General features: G+C 48.2%; 1 protein-coding gene across 2 annotated transcripts in view; it reads left to right on the forward strand.

The window, feature by feature from the left end:
- The window catches only part of DGKG (diacylglycerol kinase gamma), a 184,938-nt gene that overhangs the window by 15,458 nt on the left and 142,852 nt on the right, over positions 1-26,628 (forward strand). The window contains exon 1 of one of the 2 annotated variants that reach the window (XM_045029038.1): positions 22,254-22,571. The exons of the other annotated variant lie outside the window; for it this stretch is intronic. The gene's annotated coding sequence lies outside the window, so the exon portion shown is untranslated. Of the gene's footprint in view, positions 1-22,253; positions 22,572-26,628 lie in introns of those variants that run through there. 2 annotated transcript variants of the gene reach the window in all.

Here is a 26,628-nt window from a genome sequence, read left to right on the forward strand (position 1 = left end):
TTGCCTGCCCCCAGGTATTAATACATACTCTGGGTTAATTAATAAGTAAAAAGTGATTTTATTAAATATAGAAAGTAGGATTTAAGTGGTTCCAAGTAGTAACAGACAGAACAAAGTGAATTACCAAGCAAAATAAAATAGAACACGCAAGTCTATGTCTAAGAAACTGAATACAGATAAAAACCTCACCCAGTAAGCTTCTTTTTACAGACTAGTCTCCTTCTAGTCTGGATCCAGCAATCACTCACACCCCCTGTAGTTACTGTCCTTTGTTCCAGTTTCTTTCAGGTATCCTTGGGGGTGGAGAGGCTCTCTCTTTAGCCAGCTGAAGACAAAATGGAGGGGTCTCCCAGGGGTTTAAATAGACTTTCTCTTGTGAGTGGAGACCCCCTCCTCACTCCTATGCAAAGTCCAGCTCCAAGATGGAGTTTTGGAGTCACATGGGCAAGCCACAAGTCCATGCATGACTCAGTTTTTACCAGCCAAGCCACATTCCTGGGAAGGCTTCAATGTGGATTGGCATCTTCAAGTTAATTGTTGGCTTAAGTGGTTTTTGATTGGGCATTTAATTTGCACTTTTCTCAAGAAGCTGACCCAATGCTCTACTAGGATAGTTAAAATCAAGCCAGCACCCATCCAATATTCATAACTTCAAATACAAAAATGATACATGCATACAAATAGGATGAATACATTCAGTAGATCATGACCTTTACATAGATGTGTTACATGGCATATGTAACCTAAAACATATTCCAGCTCTGTCATATATATACATTCATAAGCATATTTCCATAAAGCCTTATGGGGGGCACCATCACAATGAGTTCATAGACTCCAAAGCCAGATGGGACCATTGTGATCATCTAGTCTGACCTCCTGTATAACACAGGCCAGAGAACTGCCCCAGAATAATGCCTAGAGCCGAGCTTTTAGAAAAACATCCAATCTTGGTTTAAAAATTCAATGATGGAGAATCCACCATGACCCTTTGTAAATTCTCCACTGGGTAATTACTCTCATCTTTAAAAACCATGCCTAATTTCCAGTCTGAATTTACCTAGCATCAGCTTCCAGCCATGGGATTGTGGTAGAGCTGTCTCTGCCAGATGGAAGGCCCATTATTAATATTTGTTCCCCTTGTAGCTACTTATACACTGTGATCAAGTCACCCCTCAGACTGAAAGAGAAGCCTATCTCTATAAGGCAGGTTTTCTAATCCTTTAATTATGCTCATGGCTCTTCTCTGAGTTCTCTCCAATTTATCACCGTCCTTAAATTGTGGACACCAGAACTGGACACAGCATTCTAGGAGCAGTCACACTAGTGCCAAATACAGAGATAAAATTACCTCTCTGCTCCTACTCGAGATTTCCCTGTTTACACATCCCAGGATCACATTAGCTCTTTTGGCCACAGCTCATGTGAGTTCATGTTCAGCTGATTCTCCACCCTGACCCTCAAATCTTTTTCAGAGTCACTGGTTCCCAGGAGAGAGTCTCACATCCTGTAAGTGTGGCCGACATTCTTTGTTCCTAGATTGACACGTTTATATTTAGCTGTATTAAAATGCAAATTGTTTGCTTGTGCCCAGTTTACGGGGATGAAAGTAGGCCGGTATGGCGTACCAGTAAGAAGTGACCACCAGTACTGGCTTGTATGCAGCCGACGCTAAAGTGCTACCACAGCAGCCCTTTAAAGTCGCTGCCCCTTTCTCCTCCCTCCCCCTGTCCCCCCGTCGGTGGCTTTGCCGGTAGGGACCAGTTCTTGGTTTGCCCCATGCTGCATTAGTGTTTGCCAGGCTATTGGGCAAACCTCATTTTCCATGTGCCCACCTCCCTCCTTTAATTGCTGGGAGGAGGCTGTCTGATATTGCTGGAGGTGTGGGTATAACCGATCTCCTTGCCGCCACCCCCAGTTTCCCCATCCATGGGAGCAGCCTCTAGTATATCCTCCTCGGGATCCCATAATTCCCTTTGTTCTGCTCTCATTGGTGTATGTAACTACTGGTTCTAATGCAGCTACTTAGGCAGCTTTTTCTTTTTTTAGAGTGGGCTGGGATCCAGAAAGGGTCGTTATTTGTTGGACCAGGCCTCTTAGTTCCCCTAGAGTAGCTGGGCGACCCTCTTGCCAAATTCCAAGTCTCCCGGAGTAGTGGGGGGTTAGGGAAGCAGCGCAGTCTCTTAAGGATTGTATGCTGAATGCCACTGGATCCAGCGCGGTGGCATTGCCCAACGGTGTTAAGCCGGCCATTATTTGCATCAGACCCCATCGGGTTAAATAATTCTCGGGGTCTTCATTGGGCTCTTGGGTTGTGGCTACAGCTTGTGCTATAAAATTGCGCCTGCCTATTTGCTCTCCAAAAAGTCCCATTAAAGTCAATATGCTATTGTTCTCGTCGACTCTAATCCTATTTGGACCCCTGAATCTCTGAAGCAGCACAGATGCCCATCAAGCGGCGGACTTCAATGGCATTCAGCTCTTCCCTTATTGTGAGCAAAAACGCATTAGAACACCATCTGGAGAAACTGTCCTTTTTTAGGGGTCCCAAACTATCAGCCATGGCTTTTAAGTCAGCGGCTGATATAGGGACAGTTGTACTTTCCCCCTCCTTCTGCGGGTGTTGTGACTGTAGTTCGTCGTATTGCTACAATAGGGTTTTGTTCAATAGGTGCCAGTCCCTGGGCTCATCCTGTATATCTCCATTCCAAGCTTCACTAGGGTCCCATTCTCTCTCCCATTCGAGGATCTCACCGTATTGGGCTTGGTCCCATTCTCCTGCCATCACAGCTGCTAGTTGGTGGGTGGCAAACCCCAATTTTGTTTTGAGATGCTTAATAATAGATTCACAGTGGTTATGATTGGCAGGGGGTCTACCTTGTTCTAACGTTAGTTTCTTTATCATTCCCTGTAAAACCTGATTCTCTTTTTGTATTTTATCTTTTTCCTCTATTTGTTCAGATAACCCCCCCTCTTTTATTTTAACTTCTCTTAGGGTATCTTTGAGAATGTCTAACTGGCTTTGGACCCCAGTGGCCAGTATTTTCCATTTATTAGTTTCTCGTTCAGATACACACCAAGTTTCTCAGGCAGTGCGGCGTTTTCCTCTCGGCATCTAGCCAAGCAAAGGAATGCTCATTGCATGCTTTCCATAATAGCCAAATTTCAGCCGAGTCTCTTTTTATTGGGGTTGATGGGCTGTAGACCAACAGATATTTTGCCAATCTATCTTCCAAATCAGCAATAGTATGGACATCAGTTAATGCTTGTTCAGTCCATGGGCTGTGCCCCAAATTTTTGTAAAATTTTCTTAAAAGGAGTAGTTTCCTGTATGAATGGTCATTTTTTCTGCTCTTCTTGAGCTTTGTCCTTAGGGGACTCTTTTCGCCTGAACATATTTTCTTTATGAATCTCTTTTACCTCTAGAACTTTTCCATGCCCATGCTCGTTCTGGGACTTACAAAAAATCTGTACCCACTGAAAACTCTTCCTAACAGAGCAGGAGAGGGAATGCTGAGCCCCCTTGTTTTGGGCTCGATCCTGCTACGACCGAGGGTATATTCACCTATGCAATTTTTCCCCGACAGATGGGTAGGAGCGAGGACTCTAATCCTCCCCCTTATGGCCCGGCACCTCTGTGACCGGGGGTGTATATACCTAGACAGTTTGTACAAACAGTTTATCTATCTATCTGTATACTTTTCCCCGACAGACAGGTCGGAGCAAGGACCCTAATTGTCCCCTATTGCTCGGCACTTTTACGACCGGGGGTGTGCACACCTGAATGATCGATCACTTTATACGTAAGGTATACCTTTTAGCAGCATTTAGCGGTATTTTCAACAATCACAATGCATGTCTTCCCCCTTTTGCAATTCTCCACCAAAAATGTTATGCTTTATAAGAAGCACACGGGATCTTTTTCAGGGGAAAAGGCAATACACTGTGTTTATTGAAGATACAACATATGCATTGAATCACACACACACACTCACACACTGTCCCGCCAGTTGATGTTATAGTTACCAGTCCAGAGTCCGGATCAATCTAATGGCCAGCTAGGTTGATCACGGGTAAGTAGGAGCCAGGTTCTATTGGTCGTGAAACAATGCTCCGGGGAAGTCTTGGCAGGACGAACCCAAAGTTTCATGGCAAGACATCCTGTTTATATAGAGATTTTCCTTCATTGGAACCAATGAGTTTTGCACCCTCGTGCTGTAATCAATTGTTTGACGATTGCTTGTTTTCTTAAATTGTCCTTCTGATCCGTTATCGTGTTCTTTCATCAAGTCTCTCAGGGAGTTATCCCATGCTGGTTTTGATCACAGCTATCATGTCCCCATTGATAAGTGCCTGTCTCATGTTTAGAGTCGTCAATCTGCCCTCCTCTGACATTTCAATAGGGGCGTGTTGCAACCTCCTGGCACCCTTGCATCAGAGGCGGATTTACAATGAAGCACAAAGTGCCTTGGCATGGGGCCACCCAACTACAGGGGGCCCCAGGGCCCAGCACCTCCTGCAGGGGCAGAAGCTGTGGGGGAGAGCAGGGAGGGAGCCGTTTAAGAGCTGTGCTGGAGGCGCAGCGTGCGGTGCGTTGTCCCAGCCGGTGAGCCGGGCTCCTGCTGCTAGCTGGCGCTGGCGGCCAGGTGAGGCAGGCAGGTGAGGGGCGGGTTGGGGGGGGCGTGTTGTAGGGGAGGCGGGCGTGCGCCCCTGGTGGAGCCAGGGCCGTCCTTAGGATTTATGGTGCCTTAGGAGGGATTATTAAACTGGTGCCCCTGTGCCTGTCTTGCTCTTAGAGAGCCGAATGCAGCACAGTCTGAGGGAGGGGATTGGCTGCTGGGAAGTCTCTGGGAAGGGGTGGGGGAAGGAACTCACCTCTGAGTGTGACTCTTTCCCCCGGCATGAGGGCTGTCAGGGCTGTGTTGGGTGAGGTGCTGGTGGGGAGGTGAGGCTGGCTGCCTACCTGCTGAGGAATGACAGTGAAAGTAACTCCCTTCCTCACAGGCAGCCAGGATTGGAATGGTTGCACAGGGCTGGGCTGGGAATAGCCAGATAGCATGTGCGAAAAATCAGGACAGGGGGTTGGGGTAGGGTGAGGAGATGTCCCACTTTTATAGGGACAGTCCCAATTTTTGGGTCTTTTTCTTATATAGGCTCCTATTGCCCCCCACCTCCCGTCCTGATTTTTGCTGTCTGGTCACTCTAGGTGGGGGTAATTGGTGCCTATATAAGACAAAGCCCCAAATATCGGGACTGGCCATATAAAATGAGGACATCTGGACCTGGCCACCCTTGCTGGGGAGCGCGTCTCTCCCCCAGGCTGGCAGTGATCCATCTCATCCAAGGGGAGCTGCACAGGGCAGGATGAGCTGCTGTGGCTCCATGGGTGCCCCGTCCCTGAGATCAGATGCTGTGCTAACTTCACCATGGTCCGTTGGGCTGGAGGTGGTGCCCATTGGCATGTGATCGGACCTGAGGGTTTGCTGCTGCTGTTGCCACTCTGCACCCCAAGAGGTGGATTTTGGGGTCCTGCAATTTTCCACCTATCTCCTCCTCTACTGCAGCTGTTGAACCAGCAGGCTGCGGAGGTGAGCCAAGCATGAAAGCAGTACTGTGTTGCCATTTTGATTGTCATTGAGCAAATTTGTTTGCCAAAAATGCTTGCTAACAATCCTGAATTCAATTTCAATTTTTTTAAAATCAATATCTTAGCCAAAAACAGAAAATAAAGTTGTTGACAATTATTTGTGACAAGTTTGGTATGGGGAAGGGAGTGGGCCAGTTTTCATCAGAGAAACAAAAAACGTTGACTGACTTTCCTATAGCCCTGTTACTGCTAAATAGAGCCCTCCAACAACTGTAATATGCTCATCTCCTTACTAGTGTATAGAGCAGGGGTCGGCAATCTAGGGCACATGTGCCAAAGGTGGCATGTGAGCTGATTTTTGATGACACGCAGCAGCGGGCTGAGCGGCTCTGCCCACCACTGCTCTGGGGTTCCGGCTGCTGCCTCATTGCCACCTGGGGTCCTGGCCGCCAGCCCCATTCAGCACTCGCTGCTGGCCTGGGGACCCCCAAGGAACCCCAGGCTGGCAGCGGGCTGAGCAGTCCGGCGGCTGAGACCTCCGACTGAGCCACTCAACCCGCTGTCGGCCTGGGGTTCAATACACTCAGCTGGCAGGTGGGCTGAGTGGGACTAAATTCAACGAAATAGGAAAACAAGAGCAACTAATGACAAAGTGCAAGAACCTAGAGCAGTGGTCCCCAACCTTTTTCGTCTGGCGGGCGCCAGATGAAGGACTGTGGTGGCGGATGAGCATCCGCCGAAATGCTGCCGAAATTCGGCGGCAAGCAGTGTCATCCAGAGGCATCGGTGCCGAAATGCCACCAAATTTCGGTGCCATTTTGGCAGATGCTCGTCCTCCGGCCAGTACGCGGGTGCACTGAGAGGCCCCTGTGGGCGCCATGGTGCCCGCGGGCACCACGTTGGGGACCCCTGACCTAGAGAGCCTCTTGAAGCATGGTAATCATTTTGATTTAAATGGACTTGAACTGTACGAAGAATTGAGTTGTTGCCACATGCAAAATCGATGATGGACATTGTACAGTTTATTTATACCAGCAAACTTGTTGATATCTATCCTAATGTGTACATTGCCACTCGTATTCTACTGACAATTCCTGTAACAGTAGCATCAGGAGAACAGCGTTTCTCAAAACTAAAGCTCATTAAAAACTATCTCCGCTCTACAATGAGTCAGGAACACTTGACTGGTCTTGCTATTCTTGCAATCGAACAAGATATCACTTTGTCTTTGTCATATGATGACATTATTACTGATTTTGCAGCCAAAAAAGCCAGAAAGATTGCTTTTAATTAAAAACTAATCCTTGTTTCAATACCTCTTCATATAAATTTCCAATAAAATGTTGACAAATTAAAAAAATTATATTATTTGCATCATTCTGTCAAATCAGAATTTTTTCTATAGTGCTACTTTTTAGTGCTAGTTCATCAGCATTACAGTGTGCTTACTTAAGTTCAACTGGTTTTAGTAACATGCATGTGGCAAGTTTTCCAATACTGTAAGCTTATGTTTGTGTTTCTAAGAGCAAGACAGGCACAGGGGCACCAGTTTAATAATCCCGCCTAAGGCACCATAAATCCTAAGGCCGGCCCTGTTCCTCATTCACACACAAAACAGAATTGGTTTACACAGAACATTTGAACAGAAACATCAAATTGCAATGCAAGAAACAAACAACCATTGCATCCTTTTACTTATTTTAAAATGCTAAACCTACAACTAAGTGGTGACCCTAAAAGGTCTGTCACTGCCTTGAAATCAGCACAGAGATTCTGGCTGATGCATCTCTACCAATCACCCATTAGGCCATTCCCTTCTGCTTTCAGAAAGGGTGGCTGGCAGGATATGGTCAAATCATACACCAATACATTTAATACATGCTACATTATTATTCTTTATCCTTCATTCTAAATTATACAAAATACAAACAGAATCCTACTACTACACTTTAATGTCACTGCCCCTTTTGCCAGGCCTCCGACGGGGGGGGAGGGGCAGTTGCCCCGGGGCTGGCGATTTAAAAAGGCCTGGGGCTCCCAGCTGCCGCTGCTGCACCTGAGCCCTTTAAATCACTGCTGGAGCCCCAGGCAGCACTGGACAGGCAGCGTGAATGGGCTGGCTGCGGGAGGCTTACCCTCAGCCCCACCCCTTCCACCTGAGGCCCTGCCCCTTCCAGGGGCCCGGAGCCGGGCCCTCGTACTGGTAAGGGCTTAATGTTACTTTCACCCCTGCCAGTTTACCAAATGATCCAGATCGCTGCATATCAGTGACCTGTCCTCTTCGTTATTTACCACTTCCCCAATTTTTGTGTCTGCAAACTTTATCAGTGATGATTTAATGTTTTCTTACAGGCCATTGATAAAATATTAAATAGCATTGGCCAAGAACTGATCCCTTTGGGACCCCACTAGAAACGCACCTGCTCAGAGACAATTCCCTGTTTACAGCTTAATTTTGAGACCTATCCGCTAGCTAGTTTTAATCCATTTAGTGTGGGCCATGTTAATTTGTATTATTCTAGTTTTTTAGTCAAAATGTCTGTCACGCTGTCTGGAGTGGTTCATGACCGAGAGTGCCCTCCTCAGGGCAAAGTGTCAAAAAGCAGGGCAGAGACCCCAAACTCACTGTATGTTCTATAATTAGATTTCACCAACCCAGTACCAAATGTGAACTCCTGAAGCACTATACCGGTCTTACCATAGAGTCACAGACACTCCCCTTGGGCATTCCAGTCTATCTCACCACCCAGGCAAGCTGGCCTTAGTGATAGTTTATTCCTGCGGGGATTCTACACCCATGAGAGAGCGCAGAATTCCTATGGTCCACATTTTTCTGTGCCACCCCCCCCCCACTATGCAGAAAAAAATCTGCTGGGGAACACGTGCCTCTTCCCCTGCATCCCAGGCAGCGCATCTGTTCCAGCGTGCCTGAAGCAGCTTCAGAGACTGGGGAGAGGGGCTGGGCATGCATGCATCGGGGGCGGGGCGGGGCTGGATGTACATGCTTGCCGACAAGCAAGAGAGAGAGAGACTCTGTCCATCTTTGATCTCATGCTCTGAGACAGAAATGTAGCAGCCTGCCTATTGTTCCTATTGTTAGTTAACTGTTCCTTGTTCCTATTCTCAGTCAATTCCCCTACATTGCCAGAGTGATGTAAATGAGTTTTATTATAAATGACAGTAAGGGAAATCCTCAGCTAGGAAGATCTATGTGCTTTCTCACTTTTTTCCTGTGCCAAAGTGGCACAATGGGGTTAGGTTACAGCTCAGGATTTATTTTACTTACCAATTTTAAAAAAAGCCTCTGAGGGCAAATAAAACATTTACCAAGCAGTCAATAAAATGTCAGGACAATCAGAACCAAATGTCAGGACATACTTCCCAAAGTACCCAGCCAGGTCCAGGACAATGATTAGGAAAACTGAATGACTTTCATGTGTAGAAGTCTGAGCAATTTAAAATGACATTCTACCTTTTTTTCCCCCCGTTTGGTTTTTGTTAATGTAATTTAAATGAAAATCCAGGATTATAACTGGAATGCAGGATATTAGTTACCAAGTGTTTGTAACATAACTTTCATGTGTTTAGAAAATGCTGAATAGTTATTGTGACTTTTTTCTACATTATAGTTTAAATAAATTACCAAAACAATTGAAACTGGTGTGATTATATTGCATTATTTTGACAAATAAAATATGCAGAATTTTGAATTTTTTGGTGCAGAATTTTGGTAGTCAATTACAGGGGTGGGCTAACTACAGCCCCCGAGCTCTGGTCCAGTAGGCTAGCCCCTGGCCCGTCCCCTGTTGTCCCCCCTCCCTCGCAGCCTCAGCTCACTCGCTCTGCCGCCGGTGCAATGCTCTGGGCGGAGGGGCTGTGAGCTCCTGGGGCAGCGTGGCTGTAGCACTGCCAGCCAGCAGTGCTCCAGGCAGTGTGGTAAGGGGGCAGGGAGCGGGGTGTGGATGGTGGTCGGGGGGGAAACAGCGGGTTGAATGGGAGCAGGGGTCCCGGGGGCCTGTCAGGAATGAGAGGAGGGGTTGGATGGGGGGGCGGGGGGGCGGTCAGGGGACAGGGAGAAGTGGGGGTGGATGGAGCAGGAGTCCCGGGGGGCTGTCAGGAAGGAGGAGGGGTTGGATGGGGTGGCGGGGGGGGCAGTCAGGGGACAGGGAGAAGCGGGGGTGGATGGAGCAGGGGTCCCAGGGGGCTGTCAGGAAGGAGGAGGGGTTGGATGGGGTGGCGGGGGGGCAGTCAGGGGACAGGGAGAAGCGGGGGTGGTTGGAGCAGGGGTCCCAGGGGGGGCTGTCAGGAATGAGAGGAGGGGGTGGATGGGGTGGTGGGGGTCCAGGGGCTGCAGGGGACAGGGAGCAGGGGTGTGTGGATAGGGCAGGGGTCCCAGAGGAGCTGTCAGGGAACAGGGGGGGTTGGATGGGGCAGCAGTCCCAGGTGGGGGCCGGGCCACGACCCCCTTCCTTAACTGGCCCTCCATACAATTTCCGGTCTAAGTATATTACATTAACCTTATTGTCTTTATCAGCCAAACTTGTAATCTCATCAAAAAAGATATCAAATTAGTTTGACAGGATCCATTTTCCATAAACCTATGTTTGTTTGCATTAATTACATTACCCTCCGTATCAAGCGCTCTATTATCTTGCCCGGGATCGAAGTCAAGCTGACGAGCCTATAATTACCCAGGTCATCCCGTTTACCTTTTTTTAAAATTGGCACAACATTAGCTTTCTTCCCATCTTCTGGAACTTCCCCAGTGCTGCAAGACTTATTGAAAATCAACATTAGACAAAAGGCAGCCTCAACATAAATATCTATCTGAATTGTGTCAGTTTGTTACAGTGAGTGCCTGTGGTCAGCATAACAGATAAGAGGGAAAATATATATTTTCCTCCAATTCTTCAGTTTATTTGTGGATTTGACAGCCCTGGACACAGTCTGTTTTGCTCTGATCCAAATCCAACCCATCTTCCCACTGCCTTCAGTGGGCTGTGAAGGCCCTTAGTAAGTTCCCCCAGTTGTGTGTGTGTGTTTCACACAATGAGAGAGCAGAGTTTAAAAAAGAAATAAAAAAGAGGAAAATGTGATTTTAAAACCACAGAAGTTGCCAGAGGGATTCCAGTGCAGATCTGAAGTTATTTTGAATTTAGTTTTTGAAATTGACCATACTTCAAGTGGATTGTCTCTTTGAGTCTTACACTGAATGCTGACGTCACTTGAGCCCATCATTGTTTCTATTTTTCTTCAAGGGGAGCATTAATCAGCTGTTGCACTGTTTCTGTTTTTGTTGCTCTGGATGTTTAGTTTTTCTAATTTTAGTGATGATTAAACTCAGACTTTGTTTTTTTTATCTATTTGGGTCATCTTGGAGAGTTAGATATTTGCTCTCTGAATGGTCTGAGCTGACTGGGTCTAGCAGGATGCTGACAGCTGGGTAAAAAGGCAGATTGTGTGGGAGGTTGTGGTGGAGAATGGGTTGATGCAGGTGCAGAGTGGGCTATTGGAGTTGAGGACAGAAGGAGCACTAATGCTGATTTTAGAGTAATCTGTTATTACAGTAGCACTTGAATGCTAGAGATGTTACAGAAGCACGACAGTTTCTACTTGCAAATGGCTTCCTTGGGTCAGTCTTGTACAATGTGTTTAGTGCAGGAGCAGACTGAACACAATGAGAAACTGTGGACTCCACGCCTGTCTTGTCTCTGTCATAATCACCACCAGTCAGGAACAGAGATCCCAGGCTAAGTAACGGCTGCATTGTGAGATGCTCCCACTCCTAATGAATAATAAACAATTCTGTGAACCAAATCATGCCAAGCCAGCCAGACCCTAGCAGAAATCTTCAGAGTGTGTAAGTGTAGTTATTATCATAGAAGCATAGGGTTAGAAGGGACTGCAATGGTCATCTAGTCTAACCCCCTGCCAAAACGCAGGATTTGTTGGGTGTGACACATCCGAGACAGATGGCTCCAGCCTCCTTTTGAAAACCTTCAGTGAAGGAGCTTCCACAGCCTCCCTAGGTGTCTGTGCCATTGCCCTACTGTTCTTACAGTTAGGAAGTTTTTCCTGAGATTTAATCTAAAGCTGCTGTGCTGTAGTTTGACCCCATTGCCTTTTGTCCTGCCCTCTGTGGCAAAAGAGAACAATTATCCATACGTACACACGAATGAAGGGGATTGTACTCCTTGAAGAGGGAGACAAAGCGAGTTGGTCCAGACTGAATTTGCAAAACTGCAGAGAAAACACTTGGATTCAAACTGGACCACTTGGGATCCACTTAACTGTCCTGCCTGGAGAGATTGGGGTGGGAATTGTAGTCACAAGGTTCAAAATTGGGGGGCCTGAGATCAAGCTTGTAACTCGGTATTGAGGCCCTGTGTCAAGGCTGATTCCCCACTCTGGCACTTCGAGTGCGGAAGGTGGGGGCCCAGGAGGATTCTAAAAATTCATACTGGCCACCCCAGGCTGGTATTAAACTCCCAAGGTCACAGCTTCTCTTTGACCCTGGATGGGTAGATGCTGCCACCACCCAAATACAAAACCTTTGGAACCCAGGAAGGCGCACTTGGGAATTTCTTCCTGTGGGATACCCACAAGCCCTTTCACCTCCACTCCGAGGAAGAGCTGAGAAAGAAAAACAAAGAAATCAGCTGTTGCCACCAGCTAACTAAAAAACGTGCACAAAACCTCTTAGGACACAAAAATACAAATCCTGATCTTAAAAAAGGTACATTTTATTAAAAACAAAAAGAAAGAAAATACATCTGAAAACTCAGGCTACTGCTAGATTTTTAAAAGAGCAATTCCAATAATTAAGCACCCAAAATCATTTTCGGGGGGTTCAGCTTAAAGGTTACAAGCAACAAAAGCATCTGGGGTTAGCACAGTGGAATCCACAAGCCATAAGAAATAAACAAAATAAACCTAATTGTGTCTTTCTACACATTTTCTGATCTACTTACATATCTGGGTTTTCATATAAGCAATTTCTAGGTATGATTCTGATGATTTTCATACCTGGCCTTTAGCTTCTCACGGCATAACTGCTGCCCTGTTCCCCCCCCTCCGTGGAGAACAACAGACCCACAAAGGGGAGTTTTGTTTTAATTTTTAAAAATTCTAGCCGTCCCATTGGCTCTTTTGGTCAGGTGCCCACTCCCTTTCTTTTACCTATGCAGGGAGACTTTTTTAACCCTTTACAGGTAAAACAAGCAGAGAACAGCCACCAAAAGGGACTTTATAGCTAACTGGCTGGCTGGGTGTCCATAAATGAGAGCTACCCACCCCCTTCATTTATCACTCCCCTAAACGTATTGTCTGATTTTTGGGGTGCAGAGAAGCCACGGATCCTGTTGAGTATGTTGGCGTTCTACAGGTAGTGGTTGCCATGAAAAGGTTCACAGTTACCTCCAGCAGTGATGCAGTTATTGCCAATTTCATGTGTAGGTAAAAACAGTGGGATATGATGTACCAAGGTTTGGTAACGTCTGGCAAATGCTGACTTTTTACTGATGACCCCTCTGGTGAAAAATGGGCTGGGGGGAGCCATGCAAGAGGTGATGAGAAGGGAGCTCATAACTGACTAAGCACAGGAAACAGAACCCTTCCTCTTCCTTCACCCACTGCTGCCACCACCATTGTCTCAGAGCCCTTCAGCCCATGCTCCAAGGAGAGGCTCCACATCGGTCGGCCCTCTCCCCAAGTCACTGCGACCCCTGCTCAGCCCACTGGACAGAAGCAGGGGGAAATTCCAAGGGGAGGGGAAAAGAGTGAGGGAAAAGAATTGCAAGGAATAGAGAAAATCTCAAGGGCGGGGGAGGACAGAGGTGTAATGCTTGGATGTGACAAAGTTTTTCTACTGAAGTTGTGCTTCTGGGTGAGTACCCTTTTCTAAACACATAGGTACACTGGGCACCATGCATATAAGTGCATGAGGATTAAGATGAAAATTTAGAATTCCAAAGCTACTGAAATAATTGCATTCAAGCTTAGTTGACTTGTTTGGTCTCAGTGAGATCTACATAAACAAGCCAAGTTTGAAGCACCTCAGCAGTTTTAAAGCTATCAATTCTGATTCACTCAGCCAGCAGGACCTGTGTTTAGAACCCCTGGCAGCCGAAAGTCTGGATGGATGGAGGCCAGTGGGGCAAACCTCCCACAATTCCTGCTCTGCCCAAGGTCCTGGAGCTGCTCACCACAGCTCATCAAGTGGGCTGGGCTAGCCAAGGCACTGACAATACAGGGGCTGCTCCTAGGAGATGCACTGAATCACTGTCTCTCCTCAAGCACTGGGGCATCTATGGAGCCCTGGCAAGCCAGTCAACTCCTGCCCTTCCTTGAGGGCTGAGGTCACTTTTGACGCAACTGTCCTCCTAGCACCAGAGCAGGAGTGCGGGCAAACTGTGCTCCCTGTGCCCACCTGGGGGGATTAAGCCAATTAGTAATACTTAAATTCCCTAACTGAGCATAGAGGTACATGCCCTGTGCAGTTTCCAAACAATCGTGTACGTTAAACCACCGCCAGCTTATGCCTGCAAGCCAAACCAAGGAAGCAGGCCTCAGGGAACAGTCCAGGTCCATGCTAACCCTGCAGCCAGAACTCTCCTAGAAATGGGAGGATGTGCTGCTTTTCTTTCCCAGCCTTGCTGAGCTCAGACTCCTGAGTGGATTTTGCTCAGATTTAAAAAAACAAATGTTCTTTCCAGGAGAGACCCTGTAGGAACGATTCAGTGCGGTGGGGTTGTGCTGGGCCCTGCTTTGCAACCTCAACGATAGCAGGTGCTACAGGTTGCCCCAGCTTCTGAGCAGTCAGGAGGGATTTTTGCAATTTTTTAGAGCAGTTAAGCAGCCAAGTCCTAGTGAATTCACAGGACATTGTGCACCTAACTCCCTTGGGCTCCAGGATGCCAGCAGTTATTTCCTTGTTCAGAGAAGATTCAGACTTCAGATTCCTGATTTTATTTTATTCCCGGCATGCACGTGGTGTTGCTCCTGCTAATGCTTTGAACCAGGATGAAAGCGGCATAAATGCTCGCACAGATGTAGCGTGACTTTCAGAAGTCCAACCAAGCAGTTCTGAGTTAAAGTTCCCCACCAAATGAAATGTGTGGGTGTGTTAACTGTCTCTCTCTCTCTCTCTCTCTCTCACACACACACACACACACACACACACACACACACGCGCGCGCCTTTGGCAAGAACCTTTGTGTGGGCTGTCGATCCAGATCACTACCCTTCCAGTCAGGTGGTGTGTGTCACTCCACTATTCTGCGCTTGAAGCTGATATCTGCAGAGGCTGTGCAGAGGGTGGGCGGTGGTCCCCTGTCACCCAGCTGTTCTTTGGCACAAAGGACTCTCTCTTCCCTCTGAACCGCAAGGGAGGAGATTCTGATTTCACTCACACCAATGTAACCTCCACCCCCAAATCACTAGTTTCACCAAGATAAAACGAGAGCGTGAGAGCCCACCTGGGGTAACGCCTCTGCATTCAGGTGACGTTGGGCAAAAGGGCTTGAGTGCTGGCTGCTAAGTGCCAATCAGTCAGTGGTTGGCTATTCTGTTCACGTTCAGCACCTTTTTAGTCATCGAGCTATTAACCTACCGGTGCCGTAGGAGTAGCTGCAGCCGTTACCCCTGCAGTGGGTTCCCTGCTCAGATAATTATGTCTGTAGCATTAGTGGTTTGTGATCTTTACCAATCTTCCTAAAAATTAGAGCGAAAAAGACTTACTCACCACCTACTGGGCACCAGACCCATGACTAATCAGTAGCTCAGGCTTGCAAAGAATAACTTTTTCCAGACAAATTTGATTGCTTTTTTGGACAGGCTTGCAAAGCCAGTGGCTGAAGGGGCCGCAATAGCCAGCATACATTTAGATTTTAGGACATGAATTAATTTTGAGAGGGAGACTTTCATAAGATGTGGCGTCAGAGTGGCTGGGCTGTGAGCAGTGTCTTGTGGATTGAGATTGGCTTAAAGTCCTAAAGGAAGAAATGCGTAGACTTGGGATGAGTGAAAAGATGTCCACTGGGGTGCAGTGGGGGTCAGTTCTATTCAGTGCTTCATTCCTGATCTGGGAGAGAGAAAAAACAGCACATCGGGGAGAGAAATTAACTGGTAAACTGATAGTGAATGGGGAGCACTTTCAAATCCCAGTAGGTGGGCAGATTTATGCTAGCTTGGCTCACACTAGTGCTCTAAAAAGAGCAGTGTGGCCGTTGCGGCTTGGGCTGGAGCTCGGGCTCTCAGGGCTAGGAGGCTGGGTAGGTTTGAGCATCTGACTGCAGCATCCACATTGCCATGTTTAGCATGTTAGGGCGAGTCTGTCTGCCCAGGTTGGGAGGCTCAACCCAGATGCAGGGTAGACATACCCACCAAGGGAGTTAGGAGGGTGGAGCTGGGCCTAAGTGGCAAAGGTCAGTGAAGGACCAGCGAAGTCTGGGGAGGTTTATAAGTGGGGTTTTGGGTTGAATCTGTCAGCAAGTGTCATGTTCCCCTTGGCTTCTGTGGTGGGAGGGGAAGGGAAGCCTGTGGATGTGGCTGGGGGAGGTGAGGAGAGGCTGCATACATCTTCTCGCTGCTCTGGACGCTCCTGTGCAGGCATCCGAGCCCCAAGGTGGGAGAAGGCAGAGGCTGGGAGCCAGTCACGCTCCTCCACCCAGCCCAGCAAAATTACTGCAAGGAGAGCCTGCCTCTATAGGATGGGCAAGGCAGCTGTCGCCTTGGGACTGACGTGCCAAGCACAGTTAAGGAATAAGAGCCCAGAACAAGTGGGGTTTCTCTGTCCTCAAGGCTGGCATGGCCTTGGGGATTTAAACACTCAAGCGCTTCAGCCTTCACAGAGCTCCCAGCAAGTTGCTCGAGGGAGACCGTGTAAGGGGTCCCCCTCTGCTCTGGGCAGGCTTCCCCCTAGGGAGGGTGCTGGGGCAGTGGCAGTCAGGGCACATGCTCTGTGACTCCTGCGGGAACTGGGCTGCCAGAGGGCTGGGGCTGAAGGGTGACAGCGTGGAGACACGGGCCCTGGCATTTTCCTCCCACTCCAAAAAAACCCTTTGTTAATAAAGGGGGAGGCAGGGAGCCAGGGGCCAAGGGAGGTAAAATCCTCCCCCCCCCCACTTTCTGGCAGAAGAACAAAGAGATCTCTTGCTTACCTAGGTAGGGGTAACTCAAACAGCACCATGGACAATGTGTGCACCCTCCGTGAAGGGAGGCTAACCCCTGCCTCCTCTGCCCAAGGCCCCAACCCCGCTCTACCCCCTGCACCCTCCCACTCGCTGGCTGGCCTTCCGGTTCAGCCCTGAACCCAGGCCAGCTCACCAGTGCCCGGAGCAGTCCAGAGGGGCCCCGAGTCCCAGCCAGCTGGCTGGAGCAGAGCCCTGAGCCCTCGTCACCCAGAGGAGCTCTGAGCCCCATCTCAGCCTGGCCCTGGGGCTACAGTGGGGAGCATTAGTGGAGGTTTGGGGAGGCTTATCCTCCCCCAGCATCCATTACCCGCTGCCCATGCACAGGGATCTGTAGTGCCAACAGGCAGAATAGTCACTGGGCTCAGTACAGGGGTTACTGGATGAAATGCAGTGACCTGTCATGTGCAGGAGGTTAGACTCGATCTGAAACTCGAGGAATGTTTGACTCTCTGGCTGTCCCAGGAGGAGATTCAGCTGGTGAAAGTGAAAGCTAATGTGACTGGAGGGGAAACAATTGCACCGGTTCCACAAACAAGTGACAAATCCACACTGTTCATTCAAGGACAGGCCCCGTTTTTAACTGAACGTGACCTTCTGAGTCCAAGAGAGTGAACATGTGCTTGATAATGAGCAAAATGAGGCCAGTTTTTGAGCAGAGGAGATTTACAATGGAAGCCACAGGCACTGACTTTTGTTTTTACTAGTGAGTGCTCCTCTTCGCCCCTCCCTATGCAAGCAGTGGGTGGGGCCTCAGGGCAGGGTGCAGGCACGGCCTTGGGGGCAAGGGGCTGAGTGAGGGCGGGGCCTTGGGGTGCAGCGCTGGCGGAGCGGGGGTGGGGCCACGGTCTGGGCACCAGGGCCCACAAAAGATTAATCCGGCATTTTAGCTTTTCCTTTCCTTAATTTCATCATGTTAATGAGTGCCCAGATGCTTCCCGAAAGGGAGGTCCTCTTGGATTGTGAAATAGTATGTCAAGGGAAGCTCCATCACCTGTGTCTTGTTCAAATATTTGTCTTTGGTGTTCCTGACTCCTGGGGTTTGCTTTCGGCAAATATGTTTATTTGCAGGTGTGTTTGTGGGAAGAGCCAGGGTTGTGAATGCTTATGCACATGCTGAACAATGCCAGAAGTGATCAGTGGCATCTGGAGAGCTCTGTGTGCATCTGGAAGACAATGCCATGTGACACATGGTGCGAATAAGCAATTACGAAGAACAAATACTTAGAGTAATAGTTGTAGTGAATAGATGACAAACTCTCGCTGATATGGGACCATCTTTGGCACCTAGGAGCTGAAAGAAACAAAGGTTTTTAAAAAAGATGTTTGCTCTTATCGTTTTTCCATACATAAAAAGTAACCGTGTGTGTTCAGTCGGAGTGAGCCTTGCCTAGCGTTAACAGAAGAAGAACAGTGAGAACAGAAGTAAAGTATCCATGAGAGAGAGCACATGGTGTGACCAGGCTGCACCTGGACACAAACTGGCTCACCAGCTGGGGAGGGGAGTGTCTTTCCATTTAAAGGTGCAGCTATAGCAAACCAGTCAGTTCAGATGCAGGTTTTCTCTCTCCATCACCCCAGATTGCAGGCTATGAACATTTCTAGCTTATAAAATTTTCAATGGATTCTTTTTTTTTAAATAAAAAACAAGCGCCCATCAGCTGAAATATTTGATTGAAGTCATCATACAATACATCTGAGTTGAGTCCCCTGTAAAACGTGGCCACATGGGGCCCGTTCCCAGATCGTTTCGACAGAAAAAGGGGCAAGGTTTGGTTGTTTGTAACTAGCTCAGCCGGCTCTAGACTGGAGTAGGATGGGCTTTGCTATCAGTTCCCCATTGCGCTATGGAGATAGGAGTTCGTCCGTCTCTCACAGGCGTGTTGTCAGGATAAATACATTGAAGGTTGTAAAGTGCTTGGAGATCTACTGATGAAAAGTGCTATATAAGCACTGGGTGTTATTAGTATTAGTATTATTTATTTGCAACCAGGCATCCTTTAAGGCCAACAGTGCCTTACAGCCCTGAGTTCAGACACACTGGTAGGACATATCTAAAAAGACCACATTCCCTGAAGCACCCTATGCTCTGAAGTATTTTTCCCACCCCAGCAGACTGGGACTGGTTAGCACGGTGGATTGAGCTGTGAAGACAGTTGCTTGTCTTCTTAAAACAGTGTTTGAACTGCCAGGTTCACAGTGGCTCCATGAGCGGACATTTCTTTTAGAGCAGTGGGACGTACTGGCCGCCGCTTCCCGCAGCCCGCATTGGCCTGGAGCAACGAACTGCGCCCAGTGGGAGCCATGATCGGCCGGACCTGCAGACGGGGCAGGTAAACAAACCGGCCAGGCCTGCCAGGGGCTTTCCCTACACAAACAGCGGCCCCAGTTTGAGAAACAGTGATTTAGAGGATGTCGGCCCACATCATCAAAGGGTAGGTCCATACTTACCGCGCGGGTCGACGCGGTGAGTTCGACTTCTCGGAGTTCGAACTATCGCATCTAATCAAGACGCGATAGTTCGAACTCCCCACGCGCTCCGGTCGACTCCGGAACTCCACCACCGCGAACGGCGGTGGCGGGGTCGACCTTGGAGCCGCGGAGTTTGACCCTGCCGCGTCTGGACAGGTAAGTCAGTCGAACTAAGGTAGTTCGACTTCAGCTACGCTATTCGCGTAGCTGAAGTCGCGTACCTTAGTTCAAACCCCTCCCCCCCCGTAGTGTAGACCAGACCAAAGGTAGTTAGGCTCCTCACTTGCATTGCTTTCAGCTGAAGGTAGGAGCCTAAATAATGAGGCCCTGGCTGTCATCTTGTGCTCTAGAATCTTCCATTCAAGTCTCTAGCTTGATGGTTGTAAAAATAACCTACAAGGTATAAACCAAGAGTGACCTGATGCAGTGAAGTCTATATGAGTCTGAAGCCACCCTGAAGCAATAGCTCTGAGAGGTGGGACCCTGTTCATCTCAATTGTGTGTAACTCTTAAGACCAGCATTATTTCACTGCTGATCAAGGCCAGCCAGATGAAAAGGGATAATGACTATGCAAATGTGTGCTATCTGCTGCCAGCAGCTTGTTTTTGGTTGACTCCATTTGGTGAGGATTGGTTTGTAAGAACTTGGGAGAGTACCAGTACTAAAGTAAACTAAGCCAGACTAACTCACAACATGCGTGCACACACACACACACACACATACTTCAGCCCATGCCTCTAACTCCTAGGTGAGGGAAATTTTCACGACTGGTGATGAGGAATTTTTTAGTGCTTCTGAATTGTTGGCTCTGAAGAGAATTAGAAAAAGCCAGAGGAGTCTGGTTCAAAAGCTGACTCAAGGGAACACAGAAGTATCGTGTTGCTCTTTACTCTCTTTCTGGGGAAAGAAAAACTCCACCCTTGGCTCTCAAAATGGACTTCAAAGTGTTCTGAGGGAAAAGAGACACTTGGATACATTCACAACTAATCCGAAGGTCCAAACATGGGACTTTGTCTACTGTACAACCATCTAGACCTCTTTGAGAGAGCTGCTCTAATTAAGCCATTCCTCTAGACAAGAAATGGTTAATGAGCTCTCATCTAATAGGCTGCTACTACCACCATGAACTTGGTAAGCATGGTCTGAGATTATACCCTTCTAAACATGAGTTCAAAGCCTTGGAGATGGAAGCTCCTGGGAGAGAGGCTCGGGTTCCTGAAGATGTAGTTCTACTGGCACCTAGGTGTAAACATCTGGAGAGATCTCAGATGCTTACTGGTCCCTTGGATAAATGTGAGTGTAATTGCCTGGGCAGACTCCGGAGTGACATATTTGCTTCAGCATTTCAAGGACAGCAGCTGATGGTTCCTGCCTGTTCTTTCTGGAATACAGACTGCAATTGCTAATACTAGAATCTTTCCAAGGACTCTAAAGTTTGGGGAAACCTGGGTTTGACATGAGGTAGAAAACTACTTGGGGGATCTAGGAACTCCAACAAATCACCTCGGGAGGTTATGGATAGAGTCCATCAATCCAAAGCCACCAGCTTCCATTGCTCTCCAAAGCTGGAAAGCCTGCCTCTGTCAAGTTCGCTAAGAGCAACAGCCGGCCAGTTTGTTGGAAAGGAAGAAGCTGAGGTCCACGTTTCTTTCCCCAGGAAGAATTTCCTTTAAAGGGCTGATTTTGCTGCCCATGCATACAGCACGCATGCTCCTATGGGCCTCGTCATGTAGTCTCTCTGTGCAGTAATTGGCTATGATCTTTGCCACTCTGGTTCCTGTATCACATCTGTGAGCTTGCTGCTGTCCTCTCTAGAGTCCTCCCATAGGAAGGGTTAGGATTGTGGTTGGGGGCTGGGCAGAGGGGGCAGACACTTCAGATTGGAATGTTATAATGGAATAGGCATACCGACTATATATATATATATATATATATATATATATATATATATATATATATATATATTCCCTTCCTCCCAGTCTATATTTCTCTCCAGAAAGTTCAGTTTAAGCTGTGACTGCCCTTTTCCTGCCTTTTGAAGTCAGAGAGCTCTGTCCATGCATGACTTCTTTAATGAATATAAATATAGTGAAATATAAATAATACGACATGCCTGAAATAGCGTCACCCCTGAGCATTCAGGCATGAACGTCATGGAAAGGGGGGGGAGGCTTTTTATCTATTTTGGCATTTTTTTGTTTTTTGAGGTTTGTTCCATTCCTTAGGAAAGTGCAACCTTTGCCATGGATGAAAATGCGGTGACGCTTTGAAAAAAAAAATAAAAGGAAACTGACCCGTGGATTGAAACAAAGTGGAAAGTTTTCCATTTCAGGGATTGTCATAACACTGCAGGACAGTGCCCATAACAGTGTGGTGAGAAGCGGTTTTTACCAGTGCTCTCCACAGAGATCTGTGGGGTTAGAGACATCTCGCCCGTGCTGTGACAGCATTTTAGAAATCCCAACAAACAATGAAACAAAGGGCAGACCAAAACAAGCTGAAAAATACACCCTAACCAAGACAGCTTGAATCAACACCGATTTGAAATGCACGTGTGTCCAAACCTCTTCAGGCTGGGCTAAGCCCCCCAGTCAGGTATTTATGGCCTAAAGATTCATTTGAAGCTGGTTGGGGATTGGGAAATTCTAACCAAAAAGATGAAAGCAAATTAACTGGAAATGGTGAGGCTTTTTTTTTAATGTGGCCTGTCAATTTAAGGGAGCACTAGGGTTTTGGGCAGAACAAGAATTGCAAGGACATTGCTAGGTGATGGATCACTCTCTGGCTGGCTACGCTTATCTCTCAGTCTGAAGAACCCAAACAGTCAGGACAGAAAGAGTGAGAGAAGGGTTAAACAAATGCATGGCTGTTTTCCCCGGCTCCTCCTCTTTCTTCTTGTGTCTCTGCTCCATTCACACTGAGCAGACAGAACAAGTGTGTTGTCCGAGGCAGGGAGGCTGAGCTGGACCGGCAGAAAAATAACAATTCTGCAGCTGATGGATTGAGATCCACCTTAACAGGGGTAGCTGGAGCTAACAGACTGAGCGGGCTAGTGCTTAGACCAGCAGAGACAGCAGCTGCCACTGAAGACAACAAGCTCCATCCCAGAACAACATAGGAGAATTGGGGAAGAAAATAGACACCACTCCACCAATCTCCTGCCCCAAGCAACCCTTTTCCTGCCAGCCACGTCTAACCCTTCTGGATTACAAGGGCCAAGCACACAGAGGACAGAATGGGTTTTCCAAAGATTTGTTTTTCTGTCCTCCCAACCAAGGGAGTAAACTAGAAGAAGCCTGGGGCAGCCTGCATGGTGCGAGAGGTAAGGCTGAACTGGGAATGACAGTGTCCATGCATTGTGTGTCTAGCTGCACTCACCCTGGGGAGGGTTCCTTGGAGCTGCTTGCTCAGTTAAAAGACAAACGCTGCTGCCTGGTTTTACTTAATGATTGTTTATGATTCAGTTTGTGATAAGGGAGCTGAGCTGCTGGCTCATTGTGCGGGGCTGGTCTGCAGTAGAACTCGGTGATAATTGAGAATACTGGAGCCCCCACAACTGCAGCTGGCTGAGCTGGGGAGCATGGGAGGGGGGATTCTATTGAATTCTAACTGTGTCCATCTCAATATGCCCTTCTGGTCCTGCCTCAAAAGCTCACCTGGAATGAAATGGGTGCTGTTGGCTGGCCTGAGCATGGGCCATCGTGTAGGGGTGGTGAGGGAGAAGGAGAAACGCCCCCAATAAGTCCTGCTTCCCACAGATTATGGACCTCTTTTTATCTAAGCTAAATTTTAGGCTTTTCTGTGGAAGGTAGGAATTCAGGTTTTCCTTAAAGTGTTGTTCTCCTCTTTAAAAAGGACTGTGTAAAAATAGGACCTTCTTTTTTAAACCAAACCAGTCTCCCTCCAATGGTTCTTAATTGCCTTTGCTCATTTTAGGACAAAAGTTTTCCTTCCCTTGTGCTCCTGTTTGCACTGCAGAGCCAGCACAGCTCCGAAGGAGAGAGCTGAGTGTTACTGTCCGTCTCGTGCATCAGAATGGTCTCTTAAGCCCTAGTCTGTCCCACCCATTGCAGTCAATAGGGTTATGAGCTATCAAGGAAAGCAAAATCTGAAGACAGTGGGGGTAGCTCAGTGTTACTGAAGGCTCTGTTTAGCCTGCAGAACCTTTATTACTGGCAGTGATATGCAAGATGGAAAGAAACCAGCTTGACTCTCAGCACCCAGGCTGAAGATGTAGGGCTAGCAGGTAGAATAAGCCTATTTTGACTTGTAAGATGTGCACACTTGATAGGACTAATTGAGATGCAAACATGCCATAGATAGTCAATATTTGGGGTGCAAACTCCCATCAGGGCCTTTGCTGAACATTTTCCTCCCAACGTGTACTTTCATCTGCGTACTTTGGTATCAAACCCTGTAAGGTTACGAGGTCTGTTGGTTAGTGCCAAGTCCTGGGGACCCAGAGGGTATGGGACTGAGGCTTTGTCTTCACAAGGGGAAAAGGTGTGTTCTTAACTTGAGTTAAAATGCTAGCGAAGACAAGGCAGCTTGCAGTTTTCATATGAGTTAGCGGGTCAAGTTAGAGATGAGGCTCACACATAATCTTTAAAGGGACCTGCTAACCCATGTGGAAACTACAAGCTGCCTTGTCTACCCTTGCACTTTACCATGCTTTGTTAAGCCAAATTACCTAAGTACTCAGACTAAGTACGCACCTTTTTCTCTAGTGAAGACACAGCCACCGACTGGGCAGCGATGTCAGGCAATCCCTTTGGCTTGCTTCTACTTAAGTGAAAAATCCTGGGGCTGTTTATGTTAGAGGAGAAGCATGAGATGGGACATGACAGTATATAAAAGAATGAATGGGTTAGAGTAGGCCGATTAGGAATTTGTCCTTACCTTGTCTCATAATGAAATCGAAAGATGGTAAATTTAAAACTAATAGAGGAGCACCTTTTCACACAAGGCACAGTTACCCCGTGGTCCTCGTTGCCACAAGATACCATTTGAGACCAAGAGCGTGGCAGGATTTTAAAAAAAGATTAGACATTTACTATGGATGACTCTGGAAGTTCTTGTTATCCACATAGATTTTTTTTTTCAAGTTTTGGAAGTGTTGTAAGTTTTCGTGATTCGGAGCCTAAGCCAACCGCAAATTAATGAGGATTAGGAGGAAAATTTTCATGGGGTTATGCCCTAATTGACTACAGCAGGGTCCTGTGAAGGATCCAGTACCAGAGAGCAGAGACTGGTCTACATGGACTAATCCAGTCTGTTCCTATGTCAGGCCGACAAAACTATTCTGTAAAAAGAGAAAAGCAGGAAGGTCACTAGGCACTAAGGTGCTGTGTGCACTGAGCTTTCTGACAGTGCTGGCCTGTTAGCCACACTGACCCTCCTCTGGCCCTGCTGGTGGAAGTCTCAGTCCTTGGGTTCATTAGCCCAAAGGGGGTAGGTAGGTGTGCACCTGGGAACCTTAGACCTATAGTCAGAACAGGATTGGCCCTAGCAGTGGAAAGCAGTGCCGCTGCGGGGTGTGTGTGTGTGGGGGGAGAGGACATACAGGTATTTTTACAGGTGACTTCAATGGCATTGGGCAGGTCTGTGTTTGTTGTGTGTCACCAAGTCTGATATCAGTTGTGCTCTGTTTAAGTAAAAATGCCTTTTTCTGAACTGCCAGCCCTGCAAATTCCTTGTAAGCCGACGGGCCGATGCACCAGTCAGGGCTGGTAAGTGCAGCCCCCACTCTGGTTCAGTTTGAGTCTTGTGTCTTAGTGCAACACAACTCAGAACACTTGGGAACCACCGCCAGAGGCCTATCCAGCTTTCAGTGAGCTGGGAGGGGGGTGGAGGACAAGCCATTCCATCTAGGGAGCCCCTATGGTGCCAGATTCCCTTTGCTTTGATAGTCCACCCCCAGATCACCCATGTGATGAGCAAGGCACTTGGGCTTTGCTTGTAACCACTTACGCGCTGAGACTGAGGTTCCGCCTCATCACACGCACCCTGCAGTGGGGTCTTTGCCCCGCTTGTGCATCAGATTTAAATACTTGTTTATTAATTTATTGTGTCACCATCCTACCTGGAATTCTCAGCTCCCTAGTCTCATTTTATGGCGTCTTTGGAAACCGCACCATTCAGCGGGCACGCTGTGCAGGTCTGTTTATTGTCTGCTATGTCAGGTGGGAGCCAGGCGAAGAGAGCTGCCCGTACGTTGGTCCATCACAGTATCTGGCACTAAGCTGGAGACGGGGATGCCCGCTCTTTGTGTTTGTAATTGGAGGGTGGAGCATACGTTGGCATCTCAAGCTGGCGTGATGCACCTGTCAGACAGGAGTAACCTCACTGCTCAGCAATTGTGCTGCAGGACTGGGAACTGTGGGTCACATGGAGTCTTCTGATTCAGGTGTTCTTCAGAAACACAGTCCATCAACCCCTGCCCCTGGGCTAGAGGGTCTCCCCCTTATTCCCATCAGAGTGTACTAACTTTTCAGGTCATTTGGCCCATTGACCACAGAGCTACTTTGATTGTCACCAGCGGAGGAGCTGGCCTTCAGTTTGCAAACAACACTGTTCGTTAGCGCAGCATCTAAGGGTGTAAATGCAGAGGGCTGCAGCGCTATGTGTGATTGTTATTCACTGAGGCTTAAACTGAGCTAGCCCCTGGTTACTCTGTGCCATCGGAGCCTCTCTGCAGCAGCCAGAGGCCGCCTGGGCAGCTTTTCCACATGCTCACTCAGGGCCAGGCTCATCTCTGCACTGGTGCTGGTGCCAGGACGAGGAGGAACGGGAAGCAGCTTGTTCCTCCCCGATTCAGGGGGGCCGGGCTCTGTTTGTGCTGACTCCATGGCCTGTTGCAGTGGCGTCTCTTGGCCATCCTTGGGACTCAGCACTGCCCCAGCCATGCCTCCTCCCAGTCCTGATCAGCTTCCACCTGCAGAGAACTTGTGCCAGCAGCTGCTGCACATGTGTGTCTGGGACCGAGACCTGGGCTGGGCTGGGAGGGCCTCTGCCAGCCCCATGACCCATCCATGTGAGGGTTTCTCTTTCAGTGGATGAACTGAGTAAAAATGGGCCCAGGCCTAGGTCTGGTGTGAAGGGAAGTGTGCACAGGAAGGGATCCCACATGCAGGGGCCCGGATTGAGCTCAAGGGCATGCAAGGGGTGGGTGGAAATGTCACACGACCGTGTGTAATCCTCCCCATGGAGTGGGATGCAGGAGGATAGGCAAGAGGTATCTGTCTAGTGCACTGAGATGTCTGCACGTCTTGTACAGTGGGCTAGCAGGTCAGCCGTTTGCAGCACTGGTTTGGGGGAGGGCGAAGTTTAGCCAAATGCAGATCACTACGTAGTGCAGGCACTCAAGCCTGCTCAGGTCC

This window comes from Mauremys mutica, chromosome 9 (assembly GCF_020497125.1).
Source record: "Mauremys mutica isolate MM-2020 ecotype Southern chromosome 9, ASM2049712v1, whole genome shotgun sequence".
Lineage (NCBI taxonomy): Eukaryota > Metazoa > Chordata > Testudines > Geoemydidae > Mauremys > Mauremys mutica.